The sequence below is a fragment of the Anas platyrhynchos genome, chromosome Z (assembly GCF_047663525.1).
Source record: "Anas platyrhynchos isolate ZD024472 breed Pekin duck chromosome Z, IASCAAS_PekinDuck_T2T, whole genome shotgun sequence".
In the NCBI taxonomy this organism is placed as follows: Eukaryota; Metazoa; Chordata; class Aves; order Anseriformes; family Anatidae; genus Anas; species Anas platyrhynchos.
Window position 1 is genome coordinate 40,594,567 of NC_092621.1, and position 27,695 is coordinate 40,622,261.

The window sequence follows — 27,695 nt, forward strand, 5'->3', positions numbered from 1 at the left end:
TCTGTAGGTAACATTCTTAATCTTGTTTAATAACAGGCTGATTATAATTAGGCATGCTACCCATGCCAGGAAGCTAAACATTAATTAGCTCTTAAAACTAGATTATCAGGTTGATGTTGTAATACCACCTCCACAAACAGGAGCTGAAATGCTGTCCTCCTTAACTTGGAGTTAAATCCCAGCCATCTCTTACGCATTTTCAAGTCTAGGGCAGATATCACACACTTGTAAGCCTTGCATCATAGCAAGCTCCAGATGAACCTACTTTGGGGTGCTCAGACCAAAATCACTTTCTCCCTCATTTGTGCACATGGCCCCATAACAATTAGCAACTGTTGACTGCAGGATTCACAACTTCTTCAAAGCAACTAGACAGCAATGAAATTTAGAGTTCAGAATAAAATAAATAAAATCCAGACTGCACAAGTCATGTATGTCTTCTTTAAGGACATCTGCCAGGAAATAAAACACAAGCAGCAGGCCTGCTGCCCACTTCCTAAATTTAAATTGAATTGCTGCTCTGCTATAAAGATAAGAAAACATGGTGATTAGTAACAGAGATAATGCCCTCGCTTCCATGCCTGCTCCCTCTGGCCACGGACCTTCAGAAGCACTTCCCTTCAGATGACCAAAAACAGGAAGAACCAGAAAGAAACTTTGTTTTGTCCTCCCAGGAGGATTCAAGAACTAATTAAGCATTTTGCCTTTTCTGCTTTTTATATCTCCCCTGCCTGCTTAACCACTGCATCTGAGTGCACAGAAAAAAAGAAGGCCTGCCTCCATCACTTCCAGTCTTGTGGTCTTTCTCTTAGCAAACAAGACTTGTCCCATTCCTGCCTCCTTGGTTCACAGTCTAGTCTCCTGACTGCTTTTGTTCTTCTGACATGACCTGCTGGGAAGAACAGGCAAATCTGACAGTAAAAACAGCAGACCTGCTTAAACTTTACTGCAGGTGGCCAAGGTACAAGAAGTGAAGTTACAGTAAAACCAACTTCAGTTAGTCTGTGGAACACCACTTAGTCACTTTATTCCTGAAGGCAGCCTCTTTTTAACCCCAGCTTCCCACTTGGACTGAGGATAGGATGCAAGGTACCCTTTAACCCACATACAGTCAGGAGAATCCATAAGTTGATTATCTGTCCAAATTTATCCTTCAGTCTACACTGAATCTGCAAAAAACTTTTAAAATGACACAGGGATTATAGTATTCAGATACACAAGGAAAATGAAAGGTTTCTCTCAGCAGCTAAAATCTTTCTAGGTACTTCCTAATCAGCAAAATTTTTAAAAACATACTTTTTTTCCTCTATTAATTACAATTGAAAACACAAACTACTACATATATCACATTTACAATTTTGATAAATTAAGTGTAAAAGTAATGACCTGACATTCCTGATAAAATAGCAATCTAAGCCATGAATGTAGATTAAATTTCATAATTTAGAAATAGTTTTCATTATTTTAACATAATGCTCAGAACATATTTCTTAGGTTCAATTGGAGCTTACGTAAGAAGCAAACAAACAGAAATGTTTTAAACTGAGCACAGTCACTTCTGCGCTGTTGTACAACTGACAGGCACGCTCATTCATTTAGAGAAAGAAAGAGCAGAATCATTTCTTCAGTTCTTCAGTTTCTTCATTTCTTCAGGCTTCAGTTCCTATGTAGAAATGGTATTGAAACCTAGCTGGTGAAGAGACCGTGGGACCTAAAGAATGGATTATATCATGTATTTCAGTTATGACTTTGGTAGCTATTCGTTTGTAAGCTATTTCTTAGATTTTTTTTTTTTTTTTTTTTTGTAAATTCAGAATCTGAAACTGTCTTAAAAATAATAGCTTTTTCATGGCTGCCGTTTATTTGGCAGAGAATAATTAAAATGATCTATGGTTTTATTTTAAATGAAACTCTCAGTTGCATCTGTCAGGTTCAGCTGGCATTAGCATTTTCAAAATAAACACTCCGGGAAAGAACAGCAGTTTCTAAATTTCTCTGGTCTATCTTCATGGGGATGCAATCCACAAACCCTCAAAGCCCACACAAACTCAGTATTTTTCAAGTCTAACTAAAATAGTATTGAACTATATACTACTAGATTTTGTTATTGAAGTCATGTTGCTTTTACCCATGAATGTATCAGACCTGCAGTCAGTACAGCAGGCTTCCACCTTTCTTGAGTTTCAAAGCATGAATTTTTACCAATAGCCTGAAGAGCACTCAGCAAATATTATATCTGCTAGACTGGCAGCTCAGCTGTGTAATCCATATACTTCAGTTAATTTGCATGAAGCTATGACAAACTTCCACCAACTAAGCTTTTTTCTAGCATTAAAAATAGCCACATATGGAATTTTTTTTTTTTAAATGAGAGGGAAAATCCTTCACAAGGGGGCCTTTCATCAAACTGAAGATGAATGACACAGGCTGGAACAGTCTCTCAAAAAATTAAAAACATGTTAAAAGTAGCAAATGGTGGAAAATGACAGTTGTGGTGGAACAGAATGACACTCAACATATCAAAATACTTCACATAGCTCTGTCTAAGACACTACAGTTAGTGGTTCAGCACTAGTCACAAGCTACTTTCAGACAGCAGAGTTGAACCAGCTGCTGGATGGTGGAGGGGATGATTTAATGACAGAAGCTGAGGTATTTTTGGTGCTTTCCATGTGGGCCCTTGACTTATCCACACCCGTGGGACCTGTTGTGCTGCACCCACGAGTGCTGAGGGAGCTGGCTGACATCCTCACGAAGCCAGTCTCCATCAGCTGTAGTAGGTCGTGGTGGTGAGAGGAGGCCCCCAGTAACTGGAGAAAAGCGAACGTTGTCCCCATCTTCAATAAAAGGGTAAAGGAACAACTTGGGGAACTGCAGGCTGGTTGGTGTCATCTTTGGTCCCTGGGAAAATCATGGATGGAGCATGAACTCTTGTGCATGAGCAAGGACACAAGGGAAAAGACAGTGACTGAAAACAGTCAGTAAGGATTTACCTAGGCTAAGTCGTGTCTGACTGACTGGATAATCTTCTGTGATAAAATGACGGTATTTGTGGATGAGGATGGGAAGTAGATGTTATTGGTCTGGATGTACATAAATAAGGCTTCAATAGAACCCTGTGAGGAGAGCCGTCAGGAGCTAGGCTGGAGAAAGGCAGCTTGGAGGTATCTCCTGTGCCTCTGAGGGGGTACCAGATGCCAGGCCCTTTGCCAGTGGTGGCCACAAACAGAAACAGGGCAGTTTCCAGATGGAGAGAAGGGGCAAAGCCTCCCTGGCAGGATAACTAAGTAGTGGAACAGGCTGCCCAGAGAAGCTGTGCCATCTATGACCTGGGGGGACTCCTGCATTATTTCTAAATTACTATTCTCTTCACAGGAGCCAGCCACATCTGCCTGCAATTAAAGCTGGTTAAAAGTTAGCTTACATTAATAGCAGGATTACAGGCTGAGATGGGCAGGCTGCATACTGCACATAATGTAAAGATACCTGCCCATTACTGGCAGTTGTATTTCAGAGGATCAACTAGTGCAGCTGAAGCTGAAAATAGTAATAATAAAATAAATATAATAATAATAATTAATAATAATAATAATAGGCTGGGAAATGGTGCAGTACTGTTGTGGCCAACACTGGCCTCTGTTCACATTCTCAAGGGATGCCACAGACTAATTAATTTGTGTGATAGAACACTGGGATGGTAAGAGATGTTTCCCACTCCTTCATGGAGTGCAGTCAGGAGGAAAGCAGGTTATGCTGGTCCAGGTCATCTTTCAGACATGAAGGGGAATCAGGTCAATCTTCTCTTTTGTATGGCTCTAAGAAGATACGTGGCTTTTGTCCATGTAAAAGTTGTTGTAAAGATAGCTATACTGACAAACTGCAGGAAAGCAAATCTGTTTTGTGTGATTATTTCCATGCATGCTGCCTCTTGGCTAAGAAGTTCTGTATCGCTTAGCTTGCATGATCCTTTAAAATCCTATTGTAAAAAAGGTTAGGTGTATGCATGTGTGTGTGTGAGTGGGTAGCTGGTGATCATCTCTTTGGGCAGGAGCAGGTACTTGGGACACTTTAGATTGAGAAACCACATTATGCAGACCTTTGATGGGAACTTGATCTTTAATATATAGTCTAACAATCCCATGTGAAAGCTTTTCTTAGAAGTAGTAGATCAGAATATCTCAATGGAAGTGTTACTCTTTATATGTATGCATTGGGGTTACAGTAGTATAAATGCTTTTTGGCAGAAGGCAGTATTTGGTTAAAGTTTGCTGAGTGCCACTCTCTAATTGCTGGAAAAAAAAAAAAAAAAAAAAATTCCACCAAAATGATTTCACATTCTGCAGAGCGCTCTGTGTCATTTGTTGGCAAGAGTAATGGAAGGAAAAATATCAGCAACACAAAGTAGCCACGGAATGATTTTTTTTCAAGTAACAGCACCAGTTCCAATTTTCTTTCCCATATGTAGTACCACTTAAGTGGCAGTAGACTACATAATACATTTTGTATTTCATGTTGCCAGCCAAGGCTGGCAAAAGCACAAAAAAGCATCTGATGTTTGAACGTGGATAGTTCTGCCCAAAATGATATCCCTGCCATGGGGATATAAATTAAGAGGTATCTTCTCCATCAATCTCTCGTCTTTGAACACTTATTCTTTACCTGAAGATGTAAATCTATATATTTCCTTCCACCTGGCCTGGCCCATGCTGTACAGCTCAGTGCCTTGTTCATTTTTAAGTCTACACAATCTGCTGTAGGCACACAGAGAAAGCTCCCCTTCCCTTCCTTCCTCTCCATCTTAGAAGAGCCACATGCCCCCAGTTTATAAAAGAACCCACGTGCCCTCTGTCTGTAAGTGAATGGGGAATACATATCTGTCTGCACAGGAATTTGATCCCTTCTCCGAAGAAGTCACCAGCTCTGTAGAGATGAGCTGGTTAAAGACAAGCTCTTCTCCACACTTGTGCCTTGGCCAGCCCTGTGCAGCTGATCTCTCCCTGTGCCTTCTGTTTGTGCTTTCTATGGAGCCTGGCACATCAGCTCCAAGCAGGGGATCAGTTTCAGTACCAAAAGCCAAAGACTTGCAGGTCTCAGACACATACTTTCAAAGCCCCTCTGGAAAAACACTGTAAGTGCTGTCTGTAAATGCAGTCCAACATGTACGTCTGCACTGATGTCTGCTGAGCTCTGTGCAGATATTGCATGCTGTCCACACTTTGTAAGAGCAAAGGAGGAAGTACTGCTCTGATATTTTTCTGATGTCAGGTTTGTTGTGTCTCTCTCTAAGGCTGTGGTACAAACCAGTATGAAATGCAGGCTACCAGGCTGGGGGTGGCTCAGGCTGATGGCAAGTCTCAAAAACTGACATCTGAAAAATGCCAGGCAGAAGTCAGGAAAACGCAACGAAGCAAAACACAACAAAGCATTAAAAGCTACAGTACCCTGGATTCTGCAGAGTTTCAGAAAGAAAAGCTATCAACTTCAAAATTCTTACACAAAAGAGCTTCAGCCAGAGAGAAAAAGAAAAAAGAAAAAAAGAAAAAAAAAAAAGAAAAAGAAAAAAGAAAAAAGGAAAAAAGGAAAAAGAAAAAATGAAAAAAAAAAAAAAAAGAAAAAGAAAAAGAAAAAAGAAAAAAAAAGAAAAAAAGAAAACCACAACACTATTCCGCCTTTTAAACTTCTTGTCTGTTGTCAGATGGAAGAGTCTCTGCCTTTATTAAAGAAAATGGCAGGTTTATTCAAAAAATGTCATTCTGAGTGCTGAATGGCAAGCTGCTGAAAAGGATTAGACTGTTGGATAAAACGCTGTCAAGTAATACTTAAGTATTTTTCAAGAGGTCTTTGGCACCTTTTTTCACTGAATCAACTCCAGTCCTGCAGTTCCACTGCAGATCCTGGCTTCAGAGCTTCAGAGCCCATTTGATCCTTTATTATTATCCTCCATTATTCCTGCCATAAGGACTGCAGCTGCTGGGCAGATGAGAGGTTTGGTGATGCAGTTTCACTGCTCTACAGCACATTAAAAGAGGGCTCATGCAAAAAGTCAAGTGGCAAGGGAAGCCCACGTAAACCTTAGAAATGCAGTAGAACAGAGAAGAAAATGTGGTGGATCCATTCTAAAGGAGAATGCAGTCCAGGTGCAGTAGTTCACTCAGTAAACATGCACTGGGAAAAAAAAAAAAAAAAAAAAAAAAAAAAAAAAACCACAGTATGTCTGCTGTTAGAGTTAAAGATTAACTTGTCTACAGGAAATGAAAAGCAGCAAAATATCAATGGTTTATTGACTTCATTGTAACTTTATCCAAATATCCTACTGTGGCAGTTATTGTATAAACAAATGGGAAGACTGACCACCTTTTCCAAAGAATCAACATCACAAAAATTACAGGGCAAAGCATGAAAGGCAAGTGAGTTGAAGAGTCTATTTTGTTACAGTGACAAACATAAAAAGAGAAAATAATGTAGAATTAAATAGTTTGGAACTAGAAACATAAAATCATACAATCATTCAAAAAATAGCTTGCTGGAGTTAAAAATAAAAGAACGTCTTTCCCAGAGCTGAAAGCCATTAATTAGCACTCTGAAAACATAAGCTAAATTACTGGAAAATATAAATTGCCAGGTGGTGAGGCACATATAAGGTAAAGCAGAGAAAAAAAATGAACTTTGACAATACTGACTGATGGGATTATGATGACCCAGAGCTTTCCCAGCTATGCTGTCATAGCAAGAGTAAGACAAGCCATTTCAGTCTGTGAGGTTTAGGGTATAAACATTACCACACACCAGAGGTTAACTGATAACACAATATTTAAATTGTAATTAAATTGTATTGGGAGAACTTGGAGAAAGACCATGAAAACCAAAACACAAGCTGAGATTCCTGAAGTCTTGCAGCACAGAACCATGGAATCACTTAGGTTGAAAAAGACCTCTAAGATCACCTGGTCCAGCCTTTAACCTAGCACTGCCAAGTCTACCACTAAACCATGTCCCTAAGCACCACATCTACATGTGTTTTGAAGACCTCCAGGGATGGTGACTCAACCACTTCCCTGGGCAGCCTGTTCCAATGCCTCACAGCCCTTGCAGTGAAGAAATTCTTCCTAATACCCAACTGAATCATCCCCTGGTGCAACTTAGAGCCATTTTCTTCATCTTATCATTTGGTGCTGGGGAGAAGAGACCAATCCCCACCTTGCTACAGCTTCTTGTAAGGTAATTGTAGAACATGATAATGTCTCCCTTGAGCCTTCTTTTCTCCAGGCTAAACAATGCCAGCTTCCTCAGCTGCTCCTCCTAAAATTTGTTCTCTAGACCCCTCACCAGCATCATTGCCCTTCTTTAGACATGCTGCTGCATCTCCATATCCTTCTTGTAGTGAGGGACCCAAAACTGAACACAGTATTTGAGGTGCAGCCTCACCAGAGCTGAGTACAGAGGGACAATCACTTCCCTAGCCCTGCTGGCCACACTATTTCTGACAGCAGGAGCTGTATTGGTCCTGACCAGAAGACCATCCTGCATCAAGGAATCTGTGATGAAGTTAACCTGAGTATGCACAGACCTGTGCTGTGCAGTGCTGTGCTGCACATCCACAGTGGATTCCCAGCTGTGCTGTGCTGCACACACCCCACGGCCATGGCACTAATTTCACCAGCTACATGTACCGGAGGAGCCTGCAGCCTGCTCTCACTGGGTGCTGGTGACAGAGCCTTGTCCTTAACAGGACAACAAGAAGTTCTCAGCAGAAGGCCCCTCTGTTTCAACAGAAGCAATGATGGATAGATGGGGTTCCCAGCATCTAATGGGATGCAAGATCACCTGTGCTACTTTCTTAGTGTTAGCTCTAATTAACAACACTCTGCATGATACCTTACAGTGTCTTCCCTCTGCAGTCTCAATGGAGCAGCACCTCCTTGTGCAAAACATAAACCCAAATGAGTATTACTATTAGGAGCTAAGAACTGCAACCAGTAATAAAATGAGAACAAAGTAAAGCTAAAACCTTTGCAGTCAAGAATAATGAACATAATCTTCAGCCTGCAAGAGAGTACATTTGCATTTGGTGTAAATGATGTCAGGCAGCACCAGAAGATTTGACAGTCAATGTAATTAAATCTCTTTTACAGGGAATCCTAGGGCTTTTTGACCCTGGTGGAAAGTTAAGTTTCTACCTTACATTAAAAACAAAAAAATAAATAAAAAATCGAGCAACAGTTTAGGAAAATCTTTTTTTTTTTTTTTTTTTTTTTTTTTTTTTTTTTTTTTCCCATCTAGTTATTAACTTACATAGGTAAGATGTAAATATTACTCTGAATCAAGGCCATCCACATTGAATTTGCCTAAACAAAGAAGGTTGAGATAATGCCATGAATAGAAGAGTGCTGAACAGGATGCTCATTTCCTTCTGAAAGTTGAAAGAAAGGAAGTTAAAGCAGCACACATCATTCATCACCTTAAAAAACGAGACAGAACTCTTTCCCCTACATGCAATCATATCCTAGTGTTTCCCTGCAATACATCACAACCTTGCCTAAATCATAGCAGGAAGCCATCTAGTAACTGTCATATAACATATTTTTATCTAGATTTTGTAGGCAAGTCTTTAGGCCTAGATGTATTACAAATTGAGTTTTTAGGCTTATTATTACCAGACAGTGAGGGTTGTTTTCTTTTCTCTAGGAGTCCACACCCTGCTTACTATAGTGACTTATGAGATACTGTAATCCAGACATTTTGTCATGAGTAGTACTGTCACTACAAGTATTATTAGAAAATGTTTCAAACACTTCATACACACTAAACAGAGAACAAACTACATTATGTGCTTATACTGCAAGCAAGTCATCTTAGGGCCGCAAAAATGACCAGAGTGCTGGAACAGCTCTCATATGAAGAGATGGAAAGACTTGAGCTTTTTCAGCCTGGAGAAGAGAAGGTTTGAGGGAGACCTTACAGTGGCCTTCCAGTATCTAAAGGAGGCCTACAGGAAAGCTGGGGAGGGACTCCTTGTCAGGGGATGTAGTGATAGGGCAAGAGGTTTAAACTAAAATAGGGTAGGTTTAGATTAGACATTAGGAAGAACTTTTTCTCTTAGAGAGTGGTGAGGCACTGGCACAGGCTGCCCAGAGAAGCTGTGGATGTCCCATCCCTGTAGGTGCTCAAGGCCAGGCTGGATGGGGCTTTGAACAGCCTGGCCTAGTGGGAGGTGTCCCTGCCCATGGCAGGGGCATTGGAATCAGGCAATATTTAAGGTTTCTTTGTACCCAAACTATTCTGTGATTCCATGATTCTACAATTACTCGATGTATCCTCAGCAACCAGATGATCTTAAGATGTCAGACCAATATTGATGAATTATGAGAGCACAATACCATCATCAACAAATGCAAGAGGTCTGACTGTCAGAAGCCCTTCCTTTATAGGCAAGAAAATGCATTCTGCCATAGCCAAGCAGGACAGGGACACAGTCATGGTGATGGGCAACACGTTGCTTGCCTTCTCATCAGACCTGCAGGTATCTGTCAGCCTCAGGCAGCTTTGGGTGTCCAGGCTGCTCCCCAGCACTTTGCCCTTCACCAGACTGGTGGCAGACACCTGGGGCCACTGGTGAAAACTGATGAAACACGTGGAGACCTTGTCGCATGGCAGCCCGAGGAGTGGCAAGTGGACAGGGATGTCTGGCACCTACCATGACTTGGCCAAGGGAGGTGTGTACTGGGGTGAGTGCTCAAGGTGCTCCCCTTTTTTTTTCCACTATGATGCTGCATCTCCCTTGGTGTGATGGTTATGACCTACTGCCCCTGCCTCCACTCTGAAAAAAGAGACACAGCTTGCTGGACTTAAGAATCAGAGAATCTTAGCTATCTTGAGAACTGCAGTAACTTTTGTAATGGTTTGTGTTCATGGGCAATGGAAAAGGTTGACAGCAGCAGGGATTGGTACAGCCAGCTACTGCTGGCAAACTGATACACCAAGGGCATATTTTATTTTACGTATCGAAATCTAACCTGTCTTCATCTAGGCTAGTCACATTTAGCAGTAGCATTACCACAGAAATAGCACAATATTTATTTTCAGTCCTGTTACTACATATAGAGAAACACTAAAACCGCAGAATATTTCTTTAGCAAAGAAGTTAACTGTCAAGCGAGTAAGAGTGAAGGCTGGAGGCTGACTGATTTTTAACATAGCCAAATATAGCATGTGCCTAACAGCATCAGGCAATCTTTAAATTGAAGCCTTTTAGCTAACAGGACCCAGCTACCCCACCTCTATTCTCCCACCACCAAATATTTTTAAACTCCTTTGTTTTGTCTTTGTCCCAGTCCTCTCCCAAGATCATATAGCATCACATGTTGAGCATTTGAAAATGTAATAGTTCATTTTTCTCACTTTCACCTAAGCACAATTAATACTGTATAATGCCTTCATTCACTGTAGTTCCTTATGGAGCTAATTTAAAAAATCGTACACTGTTAGATGAAAGCTTTTTATATACACTATTATCATAAACTAAATAATCAAATAGTGCTACTATTTTCATGGCAGAGAAGTGGAAGAGCCAGTAAAGTAATGTATATATGTGTTTAGTTAGCTGCATACCTGTGTAAAAACACAGCATTTAAAAAAAAAAACAAAAAACAAAAAACAAAAAACCACGAAAAACCACACACACCACCACTTTTGTGATAACAGAGGTTCCATTACATTGTACAGGACATGGCTTTTCAAATGCCAGTGATCGTCACGTACAAAGCTGAATGCTCAAAGCTTAATAAGGACATTTGTAGGTGAATATCCTGTTCACAGAGCAGACATTGAAGTTTGCATATCAAGAGGATTCACCTGCATCAATATAAAATAAAGCCTCTATCAGCTCCATCCCTGGGGATTTACATGTCTCCCCTGTATCTGACACCTGGTTGGACTCAAGTAATCGATCAATAGATCAAGCAGCTCAGACTTGGGTAGATTTACACAGCAACTGAGTGGTGGGCTTTCCTTCCGAGATAGGTTGTGGAAAGAAACAGGCTGGAGTTTGGGGCACATCCAACAACAAAGTGCCTGCACCGTGCTTCACTTGGGAACATCATCTGTGCATCTAAGTCAGGGTTAGACTGATGGTCCTCTGGAGAAACACTGTCCTGAAAACACCAGCATGCCAAGTCTTTTTTCCCTTGTTTACTTTGAATCAAGTGCAATTGACTTTAGTCAAACACATTTTCCTTGCACAACTCTCTGTTCTTCATTTATTAGCCTTGTGCTGAATGCAGGAACAAGCTGTCTGGAACAAACTGCTCTCAGACACCGTCTCACCTGCCACCTCATTAGGACTGCTGAGTCCACCTGACATGCCATTTTTGTTTCCAAAAGTCACAGTGACTGGCTATAGTGCATTGCACTGGCTTTATGCCAGCCTGGTCTCCTAGATGATACTGTAGTGCAAGTTTTAAACTCACTTGCTTCAGCAGGGCTTCGGTTCTGCTTCTACTTCCTGCTTGTCTTTGCAAGGACAGGCTGGCAGCCTCAGAGAACACTACATGGATTAATTTCATCTTTTCACTGAGTTGTACATTTGTTTTTTGCTGGCTCCCTCTCTCCTTCCATCTGGTAATAAATGATGGGAAGTCAGACCAGCAGTTGCAACACCTTTGGGAAGTTTGGTGCCTATAATTCAAGTCATATACATTACTCACTTGTAATTTGTTATGATGACTGATGACTTGTTCAAAGACCTTCTAGGCTTACCACTGGATCTTGTACTCATAGAAGCAGACTGAACAGAGTAAGGATTGCCCTCTTCTCCTCTGCTGGTACATTAGGTAATCGCAATCTTATTTATAAATCCTGGGTAAAGAAAGATACCTGCAGAGGTGTCCTGCAGAGATCAATACCTCCACTGGCTCCAGCTGGCTAGCAGAACAGAAGGTGAGAGAACTCTTTGCATTCTGCAGGGTTTGCTCAGTCCATAAACAGAAAATTATTCATATTAAAAAACCAGGGGGCAGAACTGAACATGATGGCAGAAAATGATGATGAGTGTTATAGAACTAATTAAATTAAAAATAAACAAATCAAGGGCATTCATGATGTGTAACTTTGTTAGCTAAAACCAAACTAGCAATAAATTTTTCTTATTTCTAACTTAATTATTCCATGACTTTGCACCTGCGATTCTGTCATCAGTAGAAATTTCTATGCAGCAAAAAACTGTCTTGATAAAAGAATGGTCAAAAAGAGCTCTGTATTAAATATATATATATATATGTCAGTTTTCCTTGAGGTAGTTAACTTTCATTTTCATTTAGCACCTTTCAAGATTTATCCCAGAGTTCCCTTTCTTGAAATCAATCCCACGCTAATTTTTTTGAACACATTTTAAAATATTTTTTTTCCTATTGGTGTTCTCATTTTAAATGGAAACAACCTCTGCAGAAAGTCCTGTGGTATACTACTGATTTACATATATGCAGAAAAAAATCTGTCCAAACAAATTCCAACCTTTAACCTCATTAATGAAAGCTGAGATACAACTGTGTTTCTTGGCTGGTCAGCTGGCTACTAATTTGGTGCAGAGCATAACACGTTTGTTTCAGGCTCACAGGAGTGCAGAGATCAGAAAAGAAAGCCAAGAATTGATTTATATTTATATATATATATATTTTAGAAGTTTACGGTAATCATGTGAGATAACATTTTGGAAATGTAACGAACAAAACAACAGCAACAACAAAAAAAACGATGTTTGGTAAGTTTCAGTTTGATGCAAGCCCAGATATCAGGAAATTCCAGTTCCACAGATGCTCTACCAGCACCGGAAAGGTCAGTAATTTTGTTTTAACTTCCCTGCCTTTGTAGTAGCTTTTTACATTTATTAACCAACATTTACATTTATCTTTCTTAAGAGCAATAGGAGAATGCTAAGAATACGTGTATGTGTTCTTAGACACTTTATTGATCTGATTTCTTGTGAAGCAATTGCTGTCTTTCTATGGTGATTTTTTTTTTTTTCTTTAGGCCTAAAATGATATATATTACTATGGAAAAATAATTTGATTTAATGATAAGCTCAGTCTCAGTACCAGACATCTTTAATAGATTGCACCCCTTGTTTAGGCAATTCAGTTAATGTTTCTTGAATGTTGCTGGCTGCAGGACAGTAACAGGGTACCTGGGTTTTTCCAGCTGTTAAATTGCAAGTCACTGTAATTTACTTTATTGGCCTGATTACAAGATGAGTTTTTTCTGTATACTAAAGGAAGAAAATGGAGACACATATACAAAAGGTTATTCTACAGTAGCACTGTACAACGTGGCAGACAGCCACAAAACATCGGATGACCTCCAGTTACCCAACCATCTCCATCTGCCTAGAAAGACACAGCCTGCCAGAAACAGCAGGAAAAGCATGGATGCTTCTCCAGAAGTCAAGGTAGGAGCAGCAGCACCAGTGCCCAGGGACGAGTACAACTGAACCTAGATGTGAAATTGAACAGTATTTGGAGTCTGCCCCAAATCAGCCTAATGCAGTATAACCCAGCCAGCCTCAAATGGGCTTTAAAATTAATTGCAAACAACAAAATGTATTACAGTGCTGGTTTCAAATATGCAAAGAATGAGTTTTTTTTTGTTTGTTTGTTTGGTTTGGTTTGGTTTGGTTTTTATAACAAGTAGGAACTACTTCTGCCACAGTTACAGTAAACAAGAGGCAAGTGCTCTTCAAGGATGGGGATATATCATGAACAATCCCAGTTCTGTGGGTTACTGGCTGAGACTGCAGAGACTCTTTTTGAAGCTTATTTTCCTTGATTTCTTGATAATTGAACTTGTATCTGTGCAGACACTTTCCTGGATACCTTTTTTTACTCTCATGTTTAAGCCCTAGGCTGCCCATTATTTTGTCAGGTCTATTCTCAATGAACTGTAACTCCCCTAAGGGAAAATATGTCTTTATTACAGAACATTTCCCCTGCAAAGGATTAGTCGAAGTAAAATCAGGTACCAACTGTATCTTTTTTAGCCATTTTGGCATCCTGCCAGAGTCATCAGGCCGTGCTTGTTTCCAGCATGACATTGTGCTAAGCTAATTCTGGGTGCTGCCTGGCAAACTTGCCACACGCTGCAATTGTGAGTGCTTCAAGGAAGTGGGTGAGTGAAACCAATATGAACCAATGCTTGAATGGTGAAAAAAAAACAAACATGTAGTCATCTTTACTTTCTGCTTGTCTTTAGTAAAATACAAGTTCTCTGTGCCTCATCCCCACAGGATGAAAAAGGATGGTATCATGGAAGTACACCGTACTCCACAGCGAGACGGCTCCACCAGAGTAGATAACCCTCAGGAAACACACATCACACAGAGCAGGAGGCTCTCACCAGTGTTTCTTGTCTGCTTTCATGGCATCAATCGGCTTTGGAGGAATGCATCTTTCCTTCTAAATATGCTAATATTCATAAGTACCCTGACCACAAGTACCACATCTGAAACTCTAGCCCAGCCCTGTCATGTCTGTATCCATCTGAAGGGAATTTGTTGAATGTAAAGAGTATTCCATCTCACTGCATTTTGGTCCTAAAGTCACCTCTATTCACTTTTATCTGCAAGCGATCATTCCAAGCAAAACAATTACAGGGACCTGACTAATGACACCGACTTTCCTCCTCTCTAAATAAATATGAGCAGGACTAAAACTGAAGAAAAATAGCAGTTCTGTTGAAAAGTCCTGATTGCATACTCATGGAAACTTTTAAGAGGCTAATAAATAAGACCATCTGAGTGAATGAGGCTTTTATTCTCAGGTTGATGCTGCAGTGGCTGAAACTGATATTCAGCCAAGTTAATATTAGGCACTTTTACTAGAACTGAACTCTCCTATTAGGCAGTCACTATGCCTATTCTGAAGCAAAAGCTTCTGCTAATTTGGGATTAATACTGCATACTGATCGGGTGTGAGGACAACGAAAGAGGAGTTCAAAAGCAATTGTATCTGCCAATTTGAAAACATACTTTCTAAGTTTGGTTAACAGAACAGCAAACAGAAGACAACAAATCTCCGAAGAGAAAACTCTTTCACATGTGTGGAAACAATTGCACACCAAGGACTTCTGGAGGGAGGTTCCCAGATAAGTAAGCCAGCTGAGGTTGCCTCTGTGCTAATGAGCAGGATGCAGTGCTCTCACTCTCCTGACACAGGCAAGCCAGGAGCCAAAGCGTGTGCCTTTTACAATACTGCTGATTTTTTAAAACTAATTTATGCTGCATCATAGCATGAGGATGGCAATGCTTTGCCAGTACATGGCACCTTTGCTCACATAATCTGCATGAACCTTTTTACACTGGTTAGCATATAAATAAATAAATAAATCTTGTGTAACTTTGCAAAATTCCCGATCTACATTGATTTGTTCTGACACTACATAAGCCAAGCCCCAATTTACACCAAAGAACAAAAACACAGCTATAACTTTCCAAAATGTATACATCAAACTCCGTATCTACATTTAAATTTTCACATGTATTCACTTATATTCAGGAACCTTCAAAAGGTTTAAGCTGACCATTTCAGTACTAATGAAATCAAATTCATGACCGCTGTGGAAACAGATGAAGCTTCATTCATTATTTGGCCAACATCACAAACAAGAAACAAAACCGAAAATATAACCAATGTAATACAGGAAGCAAAGCCCCATATTAGCATTCAAACAGACAGATGCTGCTCACCAGCATAAGCATTAACATTTTAGGAAATAGGAAAGCCTAACTGGTTGCTCTTAGCTGTACACATTTGCATTGACTCACTCTGGAAAGTTTTTGTCAAGATGAGTATCTACATGCTAACTTTCACTACTTCTTAGGGTATTACCCACTTACCAGGAGTAAAAATACTTGCAAAACACTTTTAGGCATGTTAATTCAACTAGTATCAACAATAAAGTGCCACATCCTCATGTCTGAAGTGGAGTATTAATAATAAAAATAATAATGAGTAAACTGTTAGAGGGTTTTAGCAGGACTAGAAGGAAAACACAACAATGATTCACCTTTCAGCTAATAAACTCTGAGTATGCTGTTTCAGCTAAGCAGTTCTTCTTTAAAAGACACTAAAGTCAGTATTCAAATGAGAAAGCAACTTGAGATACTGCACGTTTGTTTCCCCGTACCACAGCTGAGGTGGCGCAAGAGCAGGGCAGTGTTACCTGGCTCAGCTTTGCTCACAGGTCACAGCGAGGTGGGTGAGCAGCTGCTACAGACCGGAGCACATGGCTGTGATGGGAGGGAGCACTGCTGCCTTCAAGCTCCATCAAGCACATACACAAGCATATTGGTAAGAAAAATGATAAGCATTTTCAAAAGCCTTCTTCAGTTTCTTAATTTTATTTGCTGCCTCTACTCCCCCTCTCAAATTACTAAGAGTGTTACCTCAAGGAAAAGAGGAGGATGGACAGAATGAAGGTCTGAGGCTGAGGCTAGGGGACAGACTTTCCAGTTGGTCTGATGTTGTAAGCCCTTTGTACAGCTCTGTTTGTAATGTTCTGGCTTGAGATGTGCTGTTGCATTTGCTACACCACTGTGTTAAGTATACCTTTCACTTAGAATAACTAAAAACCTATAGAAAGGTCTTTTAACAACATTACACCTGATGTTTGTAAAACATTGAGGTCTTCACAGGCTGAGTACTGCCAGGGTGTTTGGGGCCTGTTCTTCCCACCTTACCTTCCCCAGAGTTGAAGAACTGAAAAACCCACGAAAGACCATTAAACAGGAAGGATAAGAAAGTAAAAGGGAAGGCAACACACAGAATAACTGCAAAACTACATAGCTGCTATTGAGATGAAACTAAGAAAAGTCTCATTAGGGAAGGGCAGAAAAAATTGCAAACCAGACTTTTCCTGGGGGATTTATACAGCTGGAGAAACTGAGCCAAAGAGTCTGAATTCAACGGTGTTGCCAGTAGCTACCACAGATTTGTTACTCACTGTATTTTCCCCACCTCATAATGACCTGCTTGTCCCAGTACTCCAGATAGAAATACAGTTCAGCAAAACTGCAAACTGAAACGAGCTTGGTTAGTTTTATTAGAATGATTTCCTGAGCTAAATGCTACAGTTGATAGGTAGCAGGTAACACTGCAAACAAAGGTGTGTAAGAAAGCATCATCTTTCATTTGTAGCATTGCAATAATAATTCATCAGGTAGCAGACTAATCCTGTACCATCCAGACGTGTTCAGAACTAGTTTCTGTCTGGTAGCAGTTTTCTCCTCAAAGAGCATCACAGTAACAGGTAAAAGCAGTCTTTTCTAGATTTAGCTACAGTTGCACTGGATTATTGCATTACTATTAGAATAGCCAGAGAATGTGGGTGGAGGGGTACTGGTTCTGCACTATTTTTTACCTATGCAAGTAGTAACAACCTGTTACATAGAAGCTCGGAAATGCAAGAGGGAAGGAGGAGAAGGGTAACCCAGACAGAAAAAGGTTTCTGGAGCATGCAGAAGGCTAGAGGAGAGCTCAGTGTGGTAGCGGTGGGAGGGCAGCAGCCGGAGGCAGCTGGCAGCTGGTGAAGAAGGTGCTCAGAAGAAATGCTTCTCTCAGCAACTGTCTTTCTGCTGGCTTCCTTGGGAGGCATAAATATCCAGACATGGATTGCACAGTGCAGTGGTGTGGGGCAGCATGTTTTGCTGCCTGTGAATTGTGAGCAGCATAAAGCAATGATTCTGGCTGTCTGAGCCACTGCAGGGTCTTGAGGGCCAAATACAGCACATTCACAGGCATGCAGTGAAATATGTGCCCTTGTGTCCTGAAGAACACGAATAGTTTCTTCAATACAAGTATTTATTTTTAAACTGTGATCTATGTCTATTTGAAGAAGCTACCAGCAGATAGGTGTGGTCAGGCCTTCACCTTTCTGGTTCATGTAGTGAGGAAAATCTCAGCTTTGCGACCTGCATCACCAAAGGACTGACTTGTGTTTTGGATTCCCCCCAGGCCTCCAATTTCCGATTCCTGAGTATCTTGGAAAAGCTGGCAGCGACATCTCCCTGAGATGGATCTGCCTGCTGATGACTGCAGTCACTACATGCAGACAGTGACTGATGACTACATGCTTGTGTTTCCCACCAGGAGCTACTTTTCAAGCACAAAGCAAAGGCATTGAGTAGGGGCACTTTAGACTTCTGCAAAGCAATGCTGAATTTAGTTGAACTTCTTGGACAGAGCTTATTTAAAAAAAGAAAAAACAAAACACAGAGAAACACACTGGAGACTCACAGTAACTGAAACATATGTATTGAATATTGAACTCAAGATGGACATTTAAATAATCAGAACTTTTTTTCTTCTTTTTTCTTTTTTCCTTTTTCTTTTATTTTCTTTTTTCTTTTTTCTTTTTTTTTTTTTTTTTTTTCTTTCTTTCTTCTTTCTTTCTTTTTTTTTTTTTTTTTTTTAATCAAGTAAAAATATTTTCTGGTTTGCTCCTTCTTTATCAAGCAATTGGACTTGTTTGCTCTCTTCTCCTCCTTTCTCTCTATCAGGTGTTGTCAGGGCTACTTATGTTTACTTCCTTATTTGCGTTTCTTTAATGGAGACAAAATGTCCAGGCACCAAAGAGAGTCAGCAATTTACAATAACAAAGTCCTAGGTAAAAGCAACATTGCATTATTCAAAATTTTCTCTCTCATACTCTTGCATGTCTTTATCTGTCTTTAGGTAAGCAGTTATAACCTACTGCTCAAGGAGCTATTCTCTTTGATTGTAAAGCTTACCCAGCACAGCTTTGTCTACCAGCTCAGTGAGTCAGCTCTGAAATGAGACACTAGTTCTTCACCCCAGTTCAGATGCAACTATTCTGTACAGAGAGGAATAACCTCAACATTTTATTTACTGAGGTCCCAAAAGAGGGTAAAACCAACCAAACAAACACTTAAGTTTGCATTTTCACTCTATGAACAGTATTTAATGAAAATGCAAGAACATAAATTAACTAATAAATATATATTAACTCAGAACATATATTAACTAATAGCAGAGCTATTAGTCATATTTTGTTTTCTTTATTTAAGCATTCTTACTTCTCATCCATGCAGCGAACATGCCTCAATTAGACCTTATCCCAATATCCTATTACAATATTAAGTAAAACATATCTGATTCTGGAAAAAGAGTCCTCCACACTGCCCTCCCATTGTAATGAAGAAGGTGTTGTAGCCACCATTGACTCGTGGAAAACTGACTCAACGATCAGTAAGATTGTACAGTAGGTAAGTTTATTCTGCACTGGGGGTAGTCCCACCAAAGTCATGTGCGTCCTAAAGTGGCAACTTGCTTTGCTTCTATGCAGTGTGAATATTCTCAGTGTGCCTATACATATTCATAACCTGTCCCCACTTAGTATTAAAATTAGGTCCAACAAGTCATTTCCATAAACTCCTCCCATCTGTGCTTGTGCACTGTATTCTGGGTGGGTGCTGAGGGCCGTGAGGATGAAGACTGCATAGAAGCAAAGCAAGTTGCCACTTTAGGATGCATACAACTTCAGTAGGACTACCCCCTGTGCTGCCCAGCACTGAATAAACACATCTACTTTACAGTCTTACTGATTGAAGAGTCAGTTTTCCATGAGTCAACACCAGATGGGCAGGTCTGGATGTGTGGAGGTGTGATTCCCCTCTAGAGGTTTTTTCCCCTTTGTATATTAAATCTGCCTACAATTCCCACTGAGAAAGAAAGAAAGCAAAACAAATGAACAAACAAAAATTATTATCCTGATTCCTGTTTGAAATTAATTTTTGAAAACTAATCCGTGGAGGAACAAAGCATATATTACAATAAAACTGTGTCTGAGCAAGGGCCTTCAGTGTATGTGAGAAAGGGGAGAAAATGTTTCACACCACAAATCATACAATAATGCTGTGCCAGTATCTTTATTCATCTGCATTCTCTGTCTACTCTTTTCATGGTTCAATAGTCTACAACAGCTATAATTAGGTCTATGAAATATAGTTTCTAATTGCTGTTATTGTGTGGTGCTCCTTATGGATGAAATGGACATAAACAAATGACATAGCAAAGTGAGGTGGTGAATGACATCTTGACGCCAGCATTAAAGAAAGGACAAATGTGATCAAGGGAGTAGCTCAAGTACCCTTGCTGCGAGGAGAGATAGACTAACTACACCTCTTTAAATACAGCAAGTACAAGTAAGTGTGAAGAAAGGAAAATATATATTGATAGACCACATGGAAAAAAAATCATAGTTCCACTTGAGCAAGTGCAGTGATGCTTCCTACAGATACAGGAAGCAGCAGTGAGATGGTGTGTTTCCAGATGGTGAATTACCACTGAAATGAAGTTTGAACTAAAAACTCAGACTTTTTTTTTTTTGATTTTTTTAAAATTCCTCCCCCCCAGTTTACCTAAAGAGTTGCATAATTTTCTCCTGCAGGGCATACCAGCTATCAGTAAGAGCAGCTGCAGAGCAATTTTACTGCTGTTTTATCAAGTCTGCATTGCACTTCACTTCATTTGGACTTCTTGGAACAAGACCCAAAATTACAAGCCCTGCTGTACATGCACAGTCAGATGCTCAGATGCTGAAGTCTTTACCAAGTCACTCTGGACTATGTTGTCTGCTCTTTTTCAACAGGAGGGAAAAGATGTGTGGGAAGACACAGGAGAGCTCATGTCACAGCAGTTGTGCTGTCCTGTAGCTACACCTTGGAGCCATTCTGTCAGCAGCTAATACTTTGTGCTGACCTGAGGTTTAACCAACCCACTCTTGAGCTATTTATAAAGAATGGTATTATCACAACTAAGGAGGAGGCTATACATATGGAAACCACTCTGGAATAACATAAAGGTTTAGTGTGTGAACTAAATGTGCAAATAAGTCCTGAGAAGTTACAACAGGGGCTAGGAGTCAGAATTACATATAGGTTACAACGTTTTTTTTTTTTTCCCCCAGGTACCTAAATACTGGAACACACTCAAGTGAATCAGAGGAATCTGAATAATATTCATATGTCAAGAGCTTCATATTACCTGTTTCCTCATGACAGGATTTGATGTTGTAACTTCAAAAAGACAAGATTCTCAACTCACTGGTGCTATCCTCACACTAGAAAACAATCTATTTGTGTTACATGGGAGCAATTTAGACCTGTTGCTCTTTTAACTCTTGTATCCCTGGAACTAACAACTAAAAACCAGCATTAGACAACAGAACAAAAGTTACAGATGTTTCCTCCAAGCTTGGATCCAACATATACTTATTGAGTTCTGGCTTTCCACTTACATTTTTGTGTATCTCTGTGTGTATATTTATGGATATATACGCATGTCATGCATCACATCTGCCCATCTAGGCAAGTTATCAACATGCTCTGTTTTGCAGTGCACTATCCCAGGAGCTTCAAGTCTACAAAGGTACCAAAGAACCTTCTTGAGGTCTTCTGGAGATTCCTGTTGAACCACATTCCTACTTAAAAGAGAAGGCAATTCACAATAGTATTGTTTGAATTAGAAACATAAAAAGACAAACTTTCATTGGCAGTCATCATTCATTTGAAGTGGGGATGAAGCTAGCAGTTTAACAGTGGAAGAACTGCTACTGAATGGTAATACAGAAGTAACAGCTCATACTGCGGGATAGTCAGAATAAAAATATATATATATATATATATATATATATATATATATATATATATATATATTATCTTTTCAGGCTTATCAAACCAGAAACAAAATCAAAAGCATGTAACCAGATGAGAAAAAAGAGTGAAGAAAAAAAAAAAGCCCTACTCTTCATTTTATCTCATCCTGTTCTCACGGTTTCTACTCAAAACAAAGGGTAGTAGAGTACTAGCTTTGTGGGAAGTGCAGCTGCTGAATTCATAGTGGAAAATGAAATATGTTTCTAGACAGCCTCAAGAGAGGTGTTCTGAGGTACTTCACCCTGGTTTGTCCCTGATTTAGCTTTGGAAAAAAAGAGCAAAGTACCTTATTCTTTCCAGGATGTGTTAGAAGAGATCTAGAAAATAAGCAGGCTGAATTGGTGACCGTATTGCTTTTTGGAGTTCATTTTGCTATTCTCATCCATTTTTACTCACTTTGCAATTCCAGCAAGTGAGAAAGCACCCTGTACCCTGTACTGAACTTGACTAAAAATCCTCCCTTGTCAAACTAGAGATGTCTACTAACACCATTAGCATTTAAATGACTGTGTAAATGATTGCTACTCCATATAAGACAGAATACCCCAATAAAAAGTTGCCTTAAGTGAGGACTGGTAGGCTAAAGTTATGCTTATTAAAATCAGATGGAATTTGATCTTCTGAGACATGAACAAGAAAAGTAAGAGGCTGCGAATGAGAGACGCTTCTCAAAGATTCTTTCAGACTGACAGACAGAACAGAGATTCCAAATCCCCAGCAACTGAAAAACAAAGAAAAAAAAAGTATTCCAAGGTAAACTATTTTCAGAGAAAATGGTAGCAGAAGTCAGGAACCACCTGGGAATGTAATGACCACTTGAATAGAGTTACTTTGCTGGTTTCTAGGATTGGTCAGTGTTCAGGAAGCATGGTCGTATTGGTGACAGAATTCCTGTAAAACTGTCAAACCCAATTATTCTAGTTAAAGAGTGTCAGACCAGCTTTAGTGGAACAGTGAGGTCTCACTGATTTTGGTGCTTGCTCCCCAGATCTGCACAGTGTTAAATCTATTTGCTTGCCCCACACTGATTTTCTTCCCTATTCCAATGGTGATAGGGTAGGAAGAGGGTAAATGGACAACTTGAGATCTTTCATTGCTGTATACCTTTAAACTCTACACCACTGGGACACCTTCAGGAGATGTCAGCTTCTCCACTGAGCAGTGCTGTTGACTCATTAAATATCATAGGAATTCTCTTCTGTGGCAATTAACATTTATTCACTTTACATTGCATTTCTGGTCTCTGTTCATCCTCTGACATAGTTCATCTCCTGTGCTGTTGCTCTCCTGAAGCTGTTTTCCTGTGTGAGACATTGTTTTCCATATGAACTCATATTAGATCTTGCTCTTTCCTTTCTATATTTCATTAGTTTCCTTAGTCACTCTTATGATGTATTCTGATTCATGATTATTCCATTTCAAGTCACTGGGAAATAGGGGATTATCTTGACTTTTTTTTTTTTTTTTTTTTAATTTTAAGTTCATTCAGCATTCCCCAGTACTGACTTACTGAAGGTCAGACAAAAGTACGTGTTTCCTGGGATTTGATCATTTCTTTATAGGAGGAGAAAAGAACATTTGGAACAGAGCTCACTTGTACTTCTCTTGAGTCAAGACTGCTAGGCAAACAGAGCCTGCTATATTTTAGGAGCTCTCCCCCAGGAGAACCTTTGGAAGAAGGCTGGAAGCCCAAGTGGAAAACTACCTATAATGTTAACTTTGCCTGGTCATTTATCTGATCAGTTCTTTCTTTCCCTTTCTTAACCTGATCATTTGGCTGTGTTCCTTTTATTCCTTTCTTTCTTTTTCCTTCTTTCTTTTTCCTTCTTTCTTTTTCCTTCCTTTCTCCTTCCTTCCTTCCTTCCTTCCTTCCTTCCTTCCTTCCTTCCTTCCTTCCTTCCTTCCTTCCTCCCTTCCTCCCTTCCTCCCTTCCTCCCTTCCTTCCTCCCTTCCTCCCTTCCTCCCTTCCTCCCTTCCTCCCTTCCTCCCTTCCTCCCTTCCTCCCTTCCTCCCTTCCTCCCTTCCTCCCTTCCTCCCTTCCTCCCTTTCTTTCTTTCTTTCTTTCTTTCTTTCTTTCTTTCTTTCTTTCTTTTTCTTTCTTTCTTTCTTTCTTTCTTTCTTTCTTTCTTTCTTTCTTTCTTTCTTTCTTTCTTTCTTTCTTTCTTTCTTTCTTTCTTTCTCTCTTTCTTTCTCTCTTTCTTTCTCTCTTTCTTTCTCTCTTTCTTTCTCTCTTTCTTTCTCTCTTTCTTTCTCTCTTTCTTTCTCTCTTTCTTTCTCTCTTTCTTTCTCTCTTTCTTTCTCTCTTTCTTTCTCTCTTTCTTTCTTTCTTTCTTTCTTTCTTTCTTTCTTTCTTTCTTTCTTTCTTTCTTTCTTTCTTTCTTTCTTTCTTTCTTTCTTTCTTTCTTTCTTTCTTTCTTTCTTTCTTTCTTTCTTTCTTTCTTTCTTTCTTTTTCTTTCTTTCTTTCTTTCTTTCTTTCTTTCTTTCTTATTTTTATTTTTTTCTTTTAAAAAGCTCAGATATCACATTAATATTCTTTGTGTTTTTTAGGTTGACTGTTTAATGCAACACTATTCACACTCCAAAGACATGAAGACAGAGATGAAGTTTTACACTCATGATGGCTTAACACAGGTCTATCTTACAGAGACTGCATTTAGTCACTTTCTCACAGAGGGAGGCTGTTTTACATTTCAGGCCTCAGGGAGCAGTGTGGGAAGTACTCTGTGGATTTCTTTCTTGCTATTGCTGGAGGCTGCTTTGCTTGCTGTGTATTGAAGTGCATACTAGAGAAGTGAGGGGATGAGGTTCTCATTTTGAAGTTTCTTTTAACTGTTTTTTTTTTTTTTTTTTTTTTAATAAGTTCTGTCTTGGCTGAACAGATAATACCAGAAGGAGAGCTTATGCTTTTTATTTTTTCACCTGATTTTATTGCTTTGAACAGTGAGGCTTGACAACCTTAGAGTTTAATACATTTTCTGTTACACTAGATACAGTATGAGCAAATACAGTGCATGTTTTTTCTGAAGTAGCTCACCACAGAAGTTACAGTTGGTCACATCAAACACAAAAGAAACTTCATCCTCTGAAATTGACATTTACTTCCAAGACTGTTGGTAGGTTACTAGCTAATGGTAGGGGGGGAGCCCTGGGTCTATATATCTGTAGGCAGTTAAATATAATCTATAAACTGCATTTATAGTGGATTCATATTACTTGTTTATGACACAGAAATATTTGTTTCAAAAGTCATTCCTTCACAAGTCATCCCTCCTTATAACCTTATAATCCAGACATGATGGAAACTTCAGTGATGGCATTGCATTGTGTCTTCTCATGCCCAAAACAATGCTGGCTTTAGGACCAAAATCTTAGTCCACTTGAGCAAACAAGTATCTTGCTAATAACAGTAATGTATGGGAGTCTTAGCACAATATATTTTTTTTTCTAATAGTATTTATGAAATGCTTAGTAGAACTCCTTTCTTTAAAAATTAACCAAATTAATAGTCTTCAAAACAACAACAACAAAACACAATTTTGTATTGTTATTCCTGTCTTGCCTGAAAGATCAGACACTGGAATTTCCATAATGGAGTAAAATGAAGAAATTGCAAGTGTACTCGTAGAATCAGTCACACGTTTTTCTCTAACAATAATTAGAACTACAGAAACAGCCAGCAAAGAGCCAGCAAAAAGCCTGTTCTTGACGGCACGTTTAAATGTACTGATTTGTGTTATAATCCTTGAGAGGCCTTTTGCCTTACCTCTATAAAGCTGTGTTTAATAGGGTTACCATAAGTTGAGGACAGCAAAAAGTAAGAAAAAAAGAGGTAGCAGCCTCAGGCAGCATGTCATTTTGTGCTCTCAAATTTGGCAGAGCTCAGGCCAGCAAAGCTCAAAACTGCCTTTGAGCTGACAAACCCAGAATGTCACTAAAGCAGCCATTCAGAGAAGCCGGACTATGCAAGCAGCAAGCAATCATTTCTCCTTAAATCGGTGAATCTTTCTAGGAAAAATAAAAATGTTAAAAAACAAGCACAAAATTATTACAGAGTCTTCACTGGTTTTGAGTCATTAGCTATTTAATCTCTCTGTGTAAGAGTTTATATTCTGTACTGAGTTTTGTTGTGACAAGGACTGCAGAACTGTAAACCAAGAACAATGCAAACCGTATCAGCCAACGTTTTATCTTCACAGCCCCATTCTTTGACCTTGCCTTGAGCATAGGCAGAATCATGCAGAGCAGTGCCTACAAGTAAAATAGGTAATAATTTTCTCTTTGCTAGATATTGTTATATACCAAGAAGCAATTTTAAAATGAAAATTAAACGATGCTATAGTCCATGAAGGCAATTATTATTTTTAAATTCCAGATCTAGAAAGTGAAATGCTGTCTTTTATACTTTTTTTTTTTTTTCTTTTTCTTTGTTTGTTTCTTCACTTGCAGAAAGCTACTTGGAAAAAATGAGAAGATGATGGTGGTATCTGGCACATGGCAAGACATGTGAAAATGAAATAAAAACATAACAGGAACCAAGAAAGATCAACCAGCTGGATGGCAGACCAGTAGCAGTTGTCTAGAAATCAAAACAGGCTCAAACAAAACACCTAAGTCATAAATGTTTACTGTTGCCAACTTCAAAGCATTCAAGCACAGAACGTAAGCCGAAGGGGAAAAGGCTGCATTAAAGGGCAAGTCTGCATCAAAGAAAGGATTAGAAAAAATTAAATGCTTACTGTAATGATGCTGTTGTCTTAAGCCCTCAGTGAGTTCCCTATATAGTAGAGGGATTTATGAACTCCCTGGTGAACTTAGGCCCTTACTTTAAAGCTTTGTAAACATTTAGATAATTGTCACCATCTGCCTGCATGGTAGCTGCATTTTGCAATGTGAACACTATGATGAGGAGTTTTATGATTTGAGGAAAAGGACAGTGAATGAGGAGCACAACGGTGAATTTTCTGACTCTTCTGCAGCTGGCTTGAGTCATCTCTACAGATAATGATGACAAAATATGATGATACAGCTAACACTACCTGAGACCTGTTTTGTTTTCCCAACAGAGGTACTAGTAGAAAACTGAAGTGTACTTCTAATAGTCAAAAATTACCAACCTGAAAATCCATGTTTGTAGATTTTGTATTTCTTACAAAATACACTGCCAGCACTGTCATAAGCCCTCAACATTAAAAAGCTTAAACATTTGAGGCTGCAATTTTGCCAGCCCAAACTCTTCAAAGGGCAAAACAAACAAACAAACAAACAAACGAACAAAAAAAAAATATATATAAAAAAAAATCAGTTGGATCTAAAAAACACCCAACACAACCACTGTACATTTATCTCATAGAAAATGGTAAAGTTTTACTTGCCTTCATTAAAAGCATTTACATTTCAAATCTAAATCATCTGATCAATCAAGAGGACTAAAGTAACTTTAAAAATGTGAGATTTTCATTTAATTCAATATCTTACAAACTACCATGGGACTCATAACATTATGGAACTATTTTTGAACTCTGCATTTACATTTGAAAAATATGAAATACTTTATTGCATCATTAAAACAAAACAAAATAAAATAAAATAATGAATTGAATTGAATTGAATTGAATTGAATTGAATTGAATTATTTCCTTTCAGTATTCTGTAGTTATTCTAAGACACAGTGATGAGTCCAGACAGCTTTGGCAATAGTACTTCCCTAATTTACCAAGTACAGAATAACTGAAGCTCTTTGTCCTGTAAAACTGCAGAAATTTGCAACACAGCAAATCAGGTAATTGGTTCAAACATAGCATGAAAGGAAATGTATATGTCAAAGCACTGGGAAGAAGAGCAGAAGGGTTAAAAGAACAGCCTGGACTGATAGCACAGAGTACCATTTCTAAGAGACAACACCCAGGACAATTTTCATAGCAGTAAAATCAGAGACTGCTTTTTTGTCAAGACCATTGGGCCTGCAATCTGACAGGA

At 39.2% G+C, this 27,695-nt stretch overlaps 2 long non-coding RNA genes across 6 annotated transcripts; both read left to right on the plus strand.

Moving 5' to 3' along the window:
- The first annotated feature begins 1,254 nt into the window (after positions 1-1,254).
- Positions 1,255-15,399, plus strand: LOC140000681 (uncharacterized). 3 transcript variants are annotated; one of them, XR_011805815.1, is made up of 4 exons: positions 1,255-12,828; positions 13,265-13,438; positions 14,027-14,154; positions 14,273-15,399. It is a non-coding gene; the product is annotated as an uncharacterized lncRNA (long non-coding RNA). The 3 variants fall into 3 exon arrangements; XR_011805816.1 differs by having other exon boundaries at positions 1,255-11,934; XR_011805814.1 differs by having other exon boundaries at positions 1,255-13,438.
- Positions 15,400-16,083: 684 nt separating this feature from the next.
- Positions 16,084-27,236, plus strand: LOC113840268 (uncharacterized). 3 transcript variants are annotated; one of them, XR_011805725.1, is made up of 6 exons: positions 16,084-16,334; positions 20,452-20,865; positions 20,971-21,622; positions 24,267-24,350; positions 25,916-25,982; positions 26,166-27,236. It is a non-coding gene; the product is annotated as an uncharacterized lncRNA (long non-coding RNA). The 3 variants fall into 3 exon arrangements; XR_011805724.1 differs by lacking the exon at positions 20,452-20,865 and having other exon boundaries at positions 16,088-16,334; XR_011805726.1 differs by lacking the exons at positions 20,452-20,865; positions 20,971-21,622.
- The last annotated feature ends 459 nt before the right edge of the window (positions 27,237-27,695 follow it).